Source organism: Mustela lutreola, chromosome 2 (genome assembly GCF_030435805.1).
Source record: "Mustela lutreola isolate mMusLut2 chromosome 2, mMusLut2.pri, whole genome shotgun sequence".
NCBI classification, from domain to species: domain Eukaryota; kingdom Metazoa; phylum Chordata; class Mammalia; order Carnivora; family Mustelidae; genus Mustela; species Mustela lutreola.
The window spans coordinates 100,653,123-100,665,687 of record NC_081291.1 but is presented as its reverse complement, the minus strand read 5'-3'; positions in this window follow the sequence as shown (position 1 = coordinate 100,665,687).

Sequence of the window (12,565 nt, the reverse complement as noted above, 5' to 3'; positions counted from 1 at the left end):
CATTCTGTCGAAGGGCATCTAACACCCATTAGAGCATATCACACCCCACATCTGAGCCAGTCCTTCTCAAGGCCTCAAAGAAAACGTAAGACGACAATCTAACAGTCTCAAAGAAAATGCAAAATCTTTATCCCACTTACAAGCCTCCCTTGATTTGACCTCTGCCTTCTTTGCTTCACCGTCACTTCCCCCTTCATCCAAATCCCACTGGATATTTTTTTTTTTTCTCGTCTTATAACTTGCTAAGTTTATTTCCAGTTCCCATTTTCCATGCCTGGACTGTGCCCCTGGCTGGCTCCTTCTTGACACGGAGTCTCGGTTTAGGTGTCCCTCCCCAGAGATGTCTTTGCTTTAAAGCTGCTTGTCCTCGGTCCCTGTCCCATGACCCTGGCTTGCTGTTGGTCGGAGCACTTATAGCTTACTGATATCATCCTGCGTATTCACTGCTTTCCTCCCCCACAGAATGTGAGGTCTGTGTTATGGGGCCTTTGCCTTGCTGTATCCCGAGCATCCAGTAGTCACTCATGTATAACAGGTGGAATAGAAAGAAATGGGCTCAGGTCAGACAGACCTGGGCTCGAACCCTGGTGTGTCCTTTATAGTCTCAGATGCCCTTTCACTCCTCCAAGCCTGTGTTTTTCTGTTTAGGAAGATGAGGATGATATCTCCTGGAGGCCACTAGGAAGATTACATACGGTCAGGCTCTATGGGGCCTTGTGGGCACCGTGCACAGGCAGACCCACAGAAACAGTCACCTGTCTCTGTCCCCTCCTGCCCCTTTGCAAGATTTGGGGACTGTCACTCCCAAACCTGGTTGTGACTAGAAGGTATGTGCCTGGATGCCTAGGAACAGAGAACCAAATCTGAGCAACAGACTTATCAGATTCCCAGTGGACTGAATAGTGTTCCCAAAACTCTTTGTCTACCTGGAACCTCAGAGTGTGACTTTATTTGAAAATAGGGTCTTCGCAGGTGTAATTAAAGTAAGGATCAAGAGGAGAGCATACAGGATTAGGGTGGTCTCAAATCCAATGAGAATGTCTTCCTAAGAGACAGAAAATGACAACAGAGAGGCAGGAAAGAAGCTGACATGAAGATGGGTGGAGATTGCAGGGATGTGTCTATAAGCCAAGGAACCCTCGGGTTTGCCAGAGGCTAACAGAGACCAGGAGGGGCAAGAAGGGGTTATGCCTCTGAGCCTCCAGAAGGGAGCAGCCCTCTGGACACCTGGCCTTCAGACATCTGGCTTCCTGCACTGTGAGAAAACCAGTGCCTATTTAAGCCGCCTAGCGTGTGGTGCCTGGTAGGGCAGCCCAGGACACCAACACTGGAGCCATGAGGTGTGCAGAAGGAAGAGCTTGGGGCACCGTGGAAGGAGGAAGCTCCCAGAGCCCAGTGTGGCATGACCCCATGGGGCCTCTACAGCTTCCATAATTCCTCCCATTTCTCAGACAGAAGAAGCCTTGGGAGGGTGCCTGGCTTACTTCAGGCCTGCAGTTGTCAGGGGACAGTGGGGAGAGGGAGAGTGGCTTTGTTTCACCTTTTAACCCATATTTTGATTCAGCAATGTGGCGGTGACGTTTGTATATTCACTCAACAAACGTCCGTAATGGGTGGCTGCTCCCCAGTCCACATGCTGGATGTTCCAGGAGAGGAGGCAGGATGGGCCTGATCTCACAGCGTGGCTCTGAAGTGGAACAGAGCAGGAATGGATGGAAAAGATGGAGATGCAGAGCTACAATGGATTGGGTGGAGACAGGCAGTTAAGGCTGCCTTGTGATCAGAGAGGTGTTAAGGACTTAATGCTTAGGGTGGGCGGCGGTGTGAAAGTGACTCTGTCGTGGGACCACAGGCTTGCCACTACCCCTCACAGGCCCCAGCAGTACAAGAATGAAGTTGTATTTAGCACCTCTGAAACCCTCCCAGTTTAGACATTCTCTAGTTTTCTAAAGTGTTTATTTAGGCCTCTGGGTCAGTTGGAAACATCCTGATGGCACCCATTTCAATCCCCCAGGTGACACAGTGCTGCACGCCAATGCCTCTCCCAGGCCCAGTACCCTGTGGCTAAGTCCTCCACAGGGCTGAAGAGCTAGGTAGACTGAGGTCCCAGAACCATTAGTACAGCAGGCTCCCAGGAAGGCCCTGGTGGGGGCAGTCAACAGCTTCACCACTCACTGGTACCTTATAGGAGGGACCCCTCTTATAGGGTCTGAGATGGAGAGGAAGGGGCCTTCTCTGCTCCCGCTGTTCTAAGCTACCACTCCACCTGCATCCTGGGGCAGGCCTGGGCTGAGTGGCATACCTTCACCTACTGAACATCCTTCCTGCACCTGGCCCTTTGCCAGGCCTTGGAGGTGGGAGGGCAGGTATGGAGGGAGAGTGACCATCAACTCAGCCAATCTCTGCCCTCAAAAGATGACCTGTAAACAGGTGATTGTTTCCCCTCTACCTCCACCAAGTGGGAGACACAGAGCAGGTTTCTTCTAGGCCCCCTTGCCAAGGGGTGGGCGAATGCAGATGAGGAGGGCTTTGTTTCTAGGTCACTGCCACTGCCCTAGGTGTCAAGGCCCCCTGTGGTTCCCCAGGAGCGTAGGAGGGTGCTTGCTCATGGAGAGCAGAGTGTTGCATGAGGAGGCTAGGCTGAAGATGTAGCCAAGCCTCAGGGCCCAGGAGGGTGTCATTCCTGTTAGCTCCTCAACAGTGACTGGCTGGCTAACACCAGGGAGTGATCTTCTTGGGCTGCCTCAATTCAGCAATGTGGCAGGATACAAAGTCAATGTGCAGAAATCAGTGGCTTTCTTATACACTAACAATGAAAATACAGGAAGGGAAATTAGAGAATCGATTCCATTTACTATAGCACCAAGAACCATAAGATTCCTGGGAATAAACCTAACCAAAGAGGTAAAGGATCTGTACTTGAGGAACTACAGAACACTCATGAAAGAAATTGAAGAAGACACAAAAAGATGGAAGACCATTCCATGCTCTTGGATCAGAAGAATAAACATTGTTAAAATGTCTACACTGCCTAGAGCAATATATACTTTTAATGCCATTCCAATCAAAATTCCACCGGTATTCTTCAAAGAGCTGGAGCAAATAATCCTAAAATTTGTATGGAATCAGAAGAGACCCTGAATCACTAAGGAAATGTTGAAAAACAAAAATAAAGCTGGGGGCATCATGTTACCTGATTTCAAGCTTTACTACAAAGCTGTGATCACCAAGACAGCATGGTACTGGCATAAAAACAGACACATAGACCAGTGGAACAGAGTAGAGAGCCCAGATATGGACCCTCAACTCTACGGTCAATTAATCTTCGACAAAACAGGAAAAAATATACAGTGGAAAAAAGACAGCCTCTTCAATAAATGGCGCTGGGAAAACTGGACAGCTATATGTAGAAGAATGAAATTCTTAAAGGACAACAAACACAGCACCTCAGCGGGGGCAGTGTTGTCTCCTCATGCACAGCAAGACCGACATCTTCCCTGGCTCACTGATGACCCTGCTCAGACAGAGTTCCAGGCAGCAGGTTCTTTCTGCTGACTTCATGAGGCTTTGCTGTCTGCCCTTCTCCCCTCTTTTCACAATCTTTTTTTAGTTTTAGGATGTTCGTGTGTGTGTGTGTGTGTGTGTGTGTGCGTGTGTGTGTGTTTGTGTGTGTGTGTTGGGCTGAATATAAAGGGAAATGAAACTCCATTGAACCACAAAGCTTGCCTTTTTGTCTGGTCCTGGATTTTTCATTCCAAAGTCAAGAATTTGACATCTTTGTTCTCCGTTGTATTCCGAGCCCCATCCCCCACGCCCGATCCCAGGGCAATGTGATTGCCATTTAGTTCCTGAACTGGGGAAAAGCTTCAGGTTACAAGGAAGTCAGGTTAGCATATGGTTGGTTAAAACAAACTTATTTTAACACACAATCTAATCTGAATTTAATATGCATAATTAACTATACTACAAAGCATGCCTGTTACAGAAACATTTATTGATCATATACTATACACTTTATGCCAAGTAATATGCTAGGGTCTTGGGGGAATGGGGAGAGATGGCGTAAAGATAAATAAGACAATTTCTACTCTCAGACAATCTACTATAGGCAATAAAATACATAGACATTACTATAATTCAAGACAGAATATAAAGGCAATGAGATAAATTATAGAGCGCATGTGGGGAATTAAGGCATAAAAGGAAGAACAGCTTAAGGTAGGGGAAACTATGTGATTCCTTACCTAGAAAACCCAGGATAGTGCACTAAAGAGCCATTAAAAACAAGTGAGTTTGGGGAAGTGACTGGTACAAAAGTATACAATAAACAGGATCTTTCTCTACATCAGCAATAGCCAATTACAAAATGTCATGGGAGGAAATACCTTATTCATGTCCTCAACCAAAACTATAAGTCTAGGAATAAGTCTAACAAGAAATGTGCAAGACTTGCTTGAATAAAGGTATGAGTGTCTCACTGAGGGACATAAGAAAGCATTGAATAAATGGAGAGATAGCCATGTTGTTACATAGAAAAATTCACTATTGCAAAGATGATGATTCTCTTCAAATTAATTTGCTGTTCAACATAGTTCAATCAAAAGTCCAATAGATTTATTTTTGGAATTTGATAAGCAGATTCCAAGTTTATCCCAGAAAAGAAAATATGCAAGAAAAAAATGTTAAGAGAAAGAGGAAGGAAAAGGAGAAGGGAGAGGGGACATTTCTGCCATATATGCTAAGATGGCAAAAAGCTAAAGTAATTGAAAGTACTTTAGTACTTTAGCTAAAGCTAAAGTAATTGAGACAGTATGATATTCATGTAGGATTAGATGAATAGATAAAATTGGGGGAATAAAATACTCCAGAAACAGACCCCAGCACTGGAACTGAAAGCAACTTCCTCTTGTTGATAAACTCTGGGGTTCCTCACCATCCCATAGTTTGGTTTCTCAGCTCTTCCATGATGTGCATGACCAATTCCTTCTACCTAATGTCTCCATTCGAAAGATCTAGAATATGTGCTTTTCTCCTGAGTGATAGGGAGTATCCTGGGGAACATATTAAATACTAACATTAATATCAACAGTATCTAAAATTTATTCAGCACCTATATGTGCTATATGTGCCAAGCCTAATGCTAAGGCCTTAGGTTGTTGCATTTCAGCTTCATGACGTAGGCACATGACAACCTTGACATGACAGATGACAAAAACTGAGGCTTACACTCAAAGTCGAAATCCTGTTTTCTCAGAAAACAGTTCTTATTTGGGGGTGGCTAGCTGATTCTGAAAGAGGAGAGATCTAAGCTCCATACCTTACCTGATCAACCCACAAAGCCCTGGGCCCCATAACACTGTCTTTCAAGCTCTAGGAGGTTCTGTGGGGGGCATACCCATCCAAACCCCGATGTTGTTAGGCCCAGCCTAAGTTACAGTTCCCCAGAACCTCTGTGTATGGTGACAGACAATCTCTGGCCACTTCATCAACTGAAGTGGACACTAGTCTGGCCACAGACCCACCATGTCCACTTCCCCTCTAAGTAGGAAAGCATGTGACCAGGACCAGCAGATGGTCATCTATCTGCTTCTAATGAGAATCTGTGTGGTAGCTTTGATGAAGAAGACTCAGGCTGACACCTCAGCCATTTCCAACCATGGAAAGTTTTATCATCAGCCAGAGCCCCTGCTGAAGATTAGGCTGGTTGAGGCTTTTCCCTCCTGAATCTTGTCTTTGATCATTTTGCACAGAAAACCTGAGGGTTTTTTTTCAGACGGTACAGAAAAGCCTCCAAATTGCTCTTCTCTCTCCTAATGCTTCTCAAAAACATTATTTCCCCCATAACTTCCCCCACCCCCTCTCCCTCCATCACCACCACCTATTTTCTTAATATCCTTCCAAGATAACTGCAGTGAAAACTCATGAAGACTGACTTTCGGGAGGTCTTCTGTCCGCCTCAGCTCTCTCTTTCCAATTCAAAAAAGCCAATTTTTATTTTCTCATATATTCTTAGACACAACCCTCCACTTTATCACATCTTGAGATCAAGAGTCCTTGGACTCAGCACACAAAACTTCATCAGGCTCTTTTCTTAATTTGCATACCTGTCCTCTTCCAAAGAGCTCCATACCTTCCCTGCTTAATGGAAGTACTTAATTCACTTCAATTTATTAAACATTAAGAAGATAGATGATGATAATAGATAGATAATAGATAGATAGATAATAAGGTGAGGACATTCAAGAGGACCAGTTTCTCTCCAAATTCCAGCTCTTGGAAAATATAAAGAAATAATGGAATAACAGCTGCATGGGCAAAACATAAACAAAATTCTTGTTTTGGGAGGGAGGGAGATCCCCAACGAGGTCTACAGTTTGATTTAACAAGAGACTAAGCAATCTAACGCTGTTTTGTTCAGAACAGATACCTCTCTCTTTCCATTACCCTTGAGGCCTAATGGAAACTAGATGTGGCTCTAGTTAATCATCCAGCTTCTTTTAAACTAGAAGCCACTCACTCATATCTGCTTGTAAGAGAATCCAGCTGGAGAACAGACTCAGCCTTTACAGCTCTTCCCTTCCTGAGTTCTATTCACTTTACGAAGCAATTAAGCAGAGCAATTTGACTAGCGTAAGCAATTACTTTAAACTAATATAATGTCTTATCATGCCAGGGAATCTATTATGTAAAAGAAGGCAGTTCTTGTGAGAAATCGGAAATGGAGCGCTGTCTCTTCATCATCAATCAATCAGTCTGTCTCTAGATCCAGCTGTAAGCGTGGACATGCTGGGCCCGGGGAGGACGCAGGAAGTGGCTGACTCAATACCTGGATTTACCATAAATTTAGGGAGCCATGGTTAGTAAGGGCCACACCCTGATCCTGAAATACACCCCCTTAAAGGTGTCAGAGGGGCAGTTGGCTTTGCTTAGCAGGGGTATTCTTAGAGAAGAGGCCTGGAAGCCCCTGAGGAAATAAGTCAACACACACAAGTTTGGTTGTAGGACAATGAGCCAGTTCAAGGCTGGGGCAGGATTGGTGAGGGAATTCTGAGCATAGCATTCCAAGCTCCACAGCCTGGTTCCTTTAGCAGAGATAACTCACTCAGAAGCCTAAACAGAAAAGGCAGGTGGACAGAAGGCAAGGTATAAACTAAAGAAGGAGTTCCGCCATGCTTGTTAGGACTCTGATTCCAAGTTACAGAAACTGGCTGAGTCTGGATTAAACAGAAAAAGAGAATTTATAAGACACCTGGGTGGCTCGGTCAGCCACCTGGCTGATTCTTGATCTCGGGGTTGTAAGTTTGAGCCCTACCTTGGATGTAGAGGTTATTTTTTTTTTTAATTTTTATTTTTAATTTTATTTTTTTATAAACATTTTTATCCCCAGGGGTACAGGTCTGTGAATCACCAGGTTTACACACTTCACAGCACTCACCAAAGCACATACCCTCCCCAATGTCCATAATCCCACCCCCTTCTCCCAAACCCCCTCCCCCCAGCAACCCTCAGTAGAGGTTATTTTTAAAAAATAAAATCTCAAAAGAAGAAGAAGAAGAAGAGGAGGAGGAGGAGGAGGAGGAGGGGGAGGAGGGGGAGGAAGAGGAGGAGGAGAAAAGAACTTACTTTAAGGGTGTGAGTTGGCTCTCAGCTCTTACGGATAAGCAGCTGGAGACCAGAAGGTCTATAACCAGGAATGGAAATCTAGCAAGAGTCCAAGAGTACTGTTTCTCTGTCTCTTTTCTCTGCTTCCCTCAGCACATGGGAGACACTGCTTCTCAGAAAACTGTCATTTTGTTACATGAGGGTAACCTGGAAGATGGTGAAGGCAACACTCAGTGAATAGCAGGATAGGAAAATATTTAGAAATAAAAGTCAGGGCCCTGATGAACTACACCTACCACTGGACATTTTTACTTAAGTAACCCAGGAAATTCCCTCCATTTTCTAAGTCAGCTTATGTTGAATTTTCTATTAACTGCAACGCAAAACATCCTAACGAATACATACTGACTGCCCTTCTGGAAAGTTTATTATTTTCCTATATTTGGATAACACTTGACAGTAAATGAACTGATATAGAGCTTATCTCAGGTATTCTCCCAATAAATGTGTAGAGGCAGCTTGGTGACTCTGCTTTTACTCTGTCTTTTGTTGAGGAGGATTGAATGTATTGCTTTTTTTTTTTTTTTTTTTTTTTTTTTTGGTGGTAAACTATACATAACAGGAAATTGACCATGTTGACCATTTTGAAGTAGCATTAAATACATTCATATTCTGCAGGCTTCACCACCATCCGTTTCCAGGATGTTTTCATCTTCCCCAGATGTCGCTCTTCCCACTAAACATGAACCCTCCATTAACCCTACCCCCCAGTGCCTGGCAACCATTCTACTTCCTGTCTCTATGAGTTTGGCTCCTCTAAGTGCCTAATTGAAGTGGAATCATCCAGTATTTGTAATTCTGTGACTGACTTCTTCCTCTTAGCATAACGTCTTTAAAAATGTTCATCTGTGTTGGAGCATGTGTCAGAATTTCTTTCCTTTAAAATGGTGCTACTTTTTTGCATTCATCAGGTGGTGATGAATAGTAGCTTCCTCCTTCTGGCTACTGTGAACATGCCACTATGAACATGGGGGCATAAATATCTCTTCAAGTCCCTGTGTTCTAGTCAATACCCAGAAGGGAAATGCAGGACCCTATGGTAATTCTATGTTTAATTTTCTGAGGAACTGTCATATCATGTTTCACAACAGCCACACCATTCTATATCCCCCCCCTCAGCAATGTGTATTTTATTCTGCTTTGTTATATTTTGTTTTTTAATAACCATCTTAACAGGTGTGAAGTGTTTACTGCTTTTCAATTATTAATAGCCTACCTATTAGCCCGACAAGTTCTGCCCAGGAGGGGTGGGTCACTGCTTAGCTATCACTTGGTGATGCTATGGGAGCACAAAGATGGGACATCGAACAAATAGCGGTTGCTCAACAAATGTTAGGGAAGCAGCTTATTGGAAGTCACCTCCCTCCCCCCCACACACAAACCCCAGAAAACTGCTGAAGAGCTGTAAAGGTAGAGTGGATAGGGTGCTAATGGCAGGAGGTAGAATGTGGGGAGCTAAAGTGAGGGATAAGGATAAGACACAAGATGAGGCCAAGCTCCCAGGAGAACTTTCTAAGGCTACTTGGTCCTGGCACCCCAATCCCCTCTGTACCCCTTTCCTTAGTGGGCTACCGTTGTCTATGTCTGGCACCCTTCTTGTTGACGTTGATTAAAAGTCCTTGCCTTCTGGAGCAGTGCACTATAATCAGAACATCAGAAATGGCCACACCTTATACCAATGGTGTGTGTCGTTGTGAGCACTCAAGTGGGGCATCCCTTCATAATCCATGTCCTGTCAAGTTTTAGCTGGAGGACTTTCCAGGGCCAAAGTGTCAGCAAACTTGTCCCAGAAGAGCCACAGAGATTTGTTCTTAGGGCATGAGCCCAAGGGTGATCAAATCGATACTGTCCCCATTGGGAAGACCCCAGGGAGTTAAATACTGAGAATTTCTAGTACCACTAGGAACACTTCAAATCATCTGGAAGTTTTGCCTCACCAAGCCTGTAAAAGCAATCAGATATTTCTCTAAGGCTCATCCAAACCACTTTGGTCTGGACACAAGGCTGGAAATCTCCTGAAAAGGAACCTCTTTCTGAAACTTGCTTTTTTTCTCCTTCTAGGAGGATAGAAATAGCAAACATACAACAATGTGACCTTGATGATGTGATTTTCTCCTGAATAAACAGGCCATGAGGAGGTGTGAAGCATGTTGTTTTGCTATCTCCTGGGCTCTGCTCTGAAAGCCCTGACTGCCATTTCTTTGACATTTCACTCCTGCCACCAGTTTCTTCCCTCTTCCCCCCACCCCCACTCTGTACATTCTGATCTGTAACCCACCTGGCAGCAGCTAGAGGGTCTTCCAGGGATATATGGACATGCCAATCCCTCCCTGGAGAGAAAAGGAAGGGCAAAGTGATCCCTGCACCCAATGTCCAAGTATCCAAAACAGCCAATGAATTCCTGTTCTTCAAAAAATACCTTTCTGGTTCAAATGACTACACTGGAGAATTCTAGCAAACGCTTTAGGAAGAAATAATATCAATTACATAATCTCTTCCAGAAAACAGAAGAGGCAGGAAAAAAAAAAAAAGGAATCAACTACTGATACATGCAGGAACATGGATGATTCTGAAAAGCATTATGCTAAGTTAAGGAAGTCAAGCACAAAAGGCTCCATACCGTATGATTCAATTTATATGGCATTCTGAAAAAGACAAAAATTACAGGGACAAATGTAAGATCAGCAGTTTCCAGAAATGGAGGTAGCAGGAGGAGATTTGATGTAAAGAGACACAGAGAACATTTTTGGGGTGATGGACTTGTTCTATATATTGAGTATAGTGGTGGTTGTGACTGCATACATTTGTTGAAATTCACTGAGCTGTACACTTAAAGGGGGTGGATTTTACTGTATTAAATTATACCTTAATCATTTTTACTTTTTTAAAAAAGAAGAAGACAATCTTGGCTTTTAAAGCATCAGATTCCAATTTATCTAAAACTAACTTTAAGAAAACATGCTTGCATCTATTATTAAGTATATGTATGTACACCACACACACACACACACATACATATATACAAGTTTTTTACTTTATTCTCATGTTCCCATGGAACCAAGCTATTCCCAATTCCAGGAATAAGAACAGCTTCTCAGTAGATTTCATTTTCCCCAGTTGCCCCTGTTCTTATCTTCTTTGTCTCAGGCAAATGGGTCTTCCCTAAGGTCAATCCTGTACATAGACACAGAATGACTCAGCCAAGGCCAGAGTCAGGTCTTGCCCTCAGGAAACTCGTAGCTTAGCAGGACTTGAGGGGATCTATGCTGTGGATAGACAGTAGGACTTGTAATTATGTTGTCTTTCTAAAATAATAGGGATACTGTGAGAATATGAGTGAGAAAATACATGTGAAGTGCTAAGCACATAGTAAGGCCCCCAAAATATAAACTATCCTTGGTATTTTTATCAACATTTCTACTCATTCTATTTCCTATCATCAGGCTCCATTTGGCTTTCCTATGTTGTAGGCACCATTTACTGGAAATAAATTAATCCTGCCCAGGTACCTTCCCACCTTGCAGACATGAGAAAGAGGTGGGAGAGAATCTTACATTGCATATTGAAGTACAAGGACCCCTGGATGATAGTCAATTGATTCTTCAGACATGGGTTCTGGCATCATCTCCATTGTGCTTGGGTCTACAAAATGCCAGCATTCATGTTTCATGTTTCAATTATTCAACAAATATTTACTGAGCACTTAGAATATACCCAACACTTTCCCATATACTAGGGATATGGCAGTAAACAAAACAGACAAATCTCCCTCCTTCACAGATCCTACTTTTTTTAAAAAAGATTTTATTTATTTATTTGACAGAGATCACAAGTAGGCAGAGAGGCAGGCAGAGAGAGAGGAGGAAGCAAGCTCCCTGCTGAGCAGAGAGCCCGATGAGGGGCTCGAGCCCAGGACCCTGGGATCATGACCTGAGCTGAAGGCAGAGGCTTTAACCCACTGAGCCACCCAGGCACCCCAGATCCTACTTTTTTATTTCCAACTCAAGGTGACCTATATGAAAGAGATACTGGCTTTGCACCGGCTTTACTCTCCTAAAAGAAGTAAAAGGCTGTGGGATATCTCCTTACCTTTGAGTTTGAAAGTTTTCCAATATGAGACAGAAAAGGACCCTGAAAGCATAGAGGAGCAAACCTAGGAGATATGCTAAACTGGAGTATTGGGATGACACTGAAGAATAATTTAACAAGCTAAGAGCAGTAAATGTGAGATGCTTATTCATATACAACTTTCAAAATCCAACTCCAGATATTAGGAAGATATAGACAAACTTTTTGTGTGCAGAAACAAACAACAAACAGGCAAAAGGACTCAAACTAATGTCCCATGAGAACTAGATGGAGGTTAGCCCAGAAAAGAGGAATATAATCTCTCTCCTCAAGTGCTTGAAGGTCCAATTGTGAAATAGGAGTGTGACACCAGCTTATTCTGTATAGCCCTAGAAAGTAGCAGCTATGGGGAGACAAGTTTTGGCTCAAAATGAAGAGGAAGACTTTTACTATAACAAGAATCTTAATATGGAAAAGGATACCTCAGTCTGGAGCGATTTCCCTACCCCTGGAGATGTGGAAGCAGAGTCCATGAAATTATTTCTTGAAAATGCTATAGATGAGTTCCTGCTTTGCCTTGAGTGGGAGGCCCATTAAACATCAGCCTATTAGTATTCCTTATATACCCACCATGTTCCAAGCACATGATCCTGGCTCTCAAGAAATTCTGTGTCCAGTAGAGGAGACACACTCTTACCCAACAGAGTGATCAGTGTAGTGATAATAGGGAGTACAGGATTAATGGAGCACAATCTCTACCTCAGAGTAGAAATCAGGGAAACCTTCCTGAAGGAGGTGCTCTGCACTTAGTTTCAAATGGGGAAATAAAGTAAAC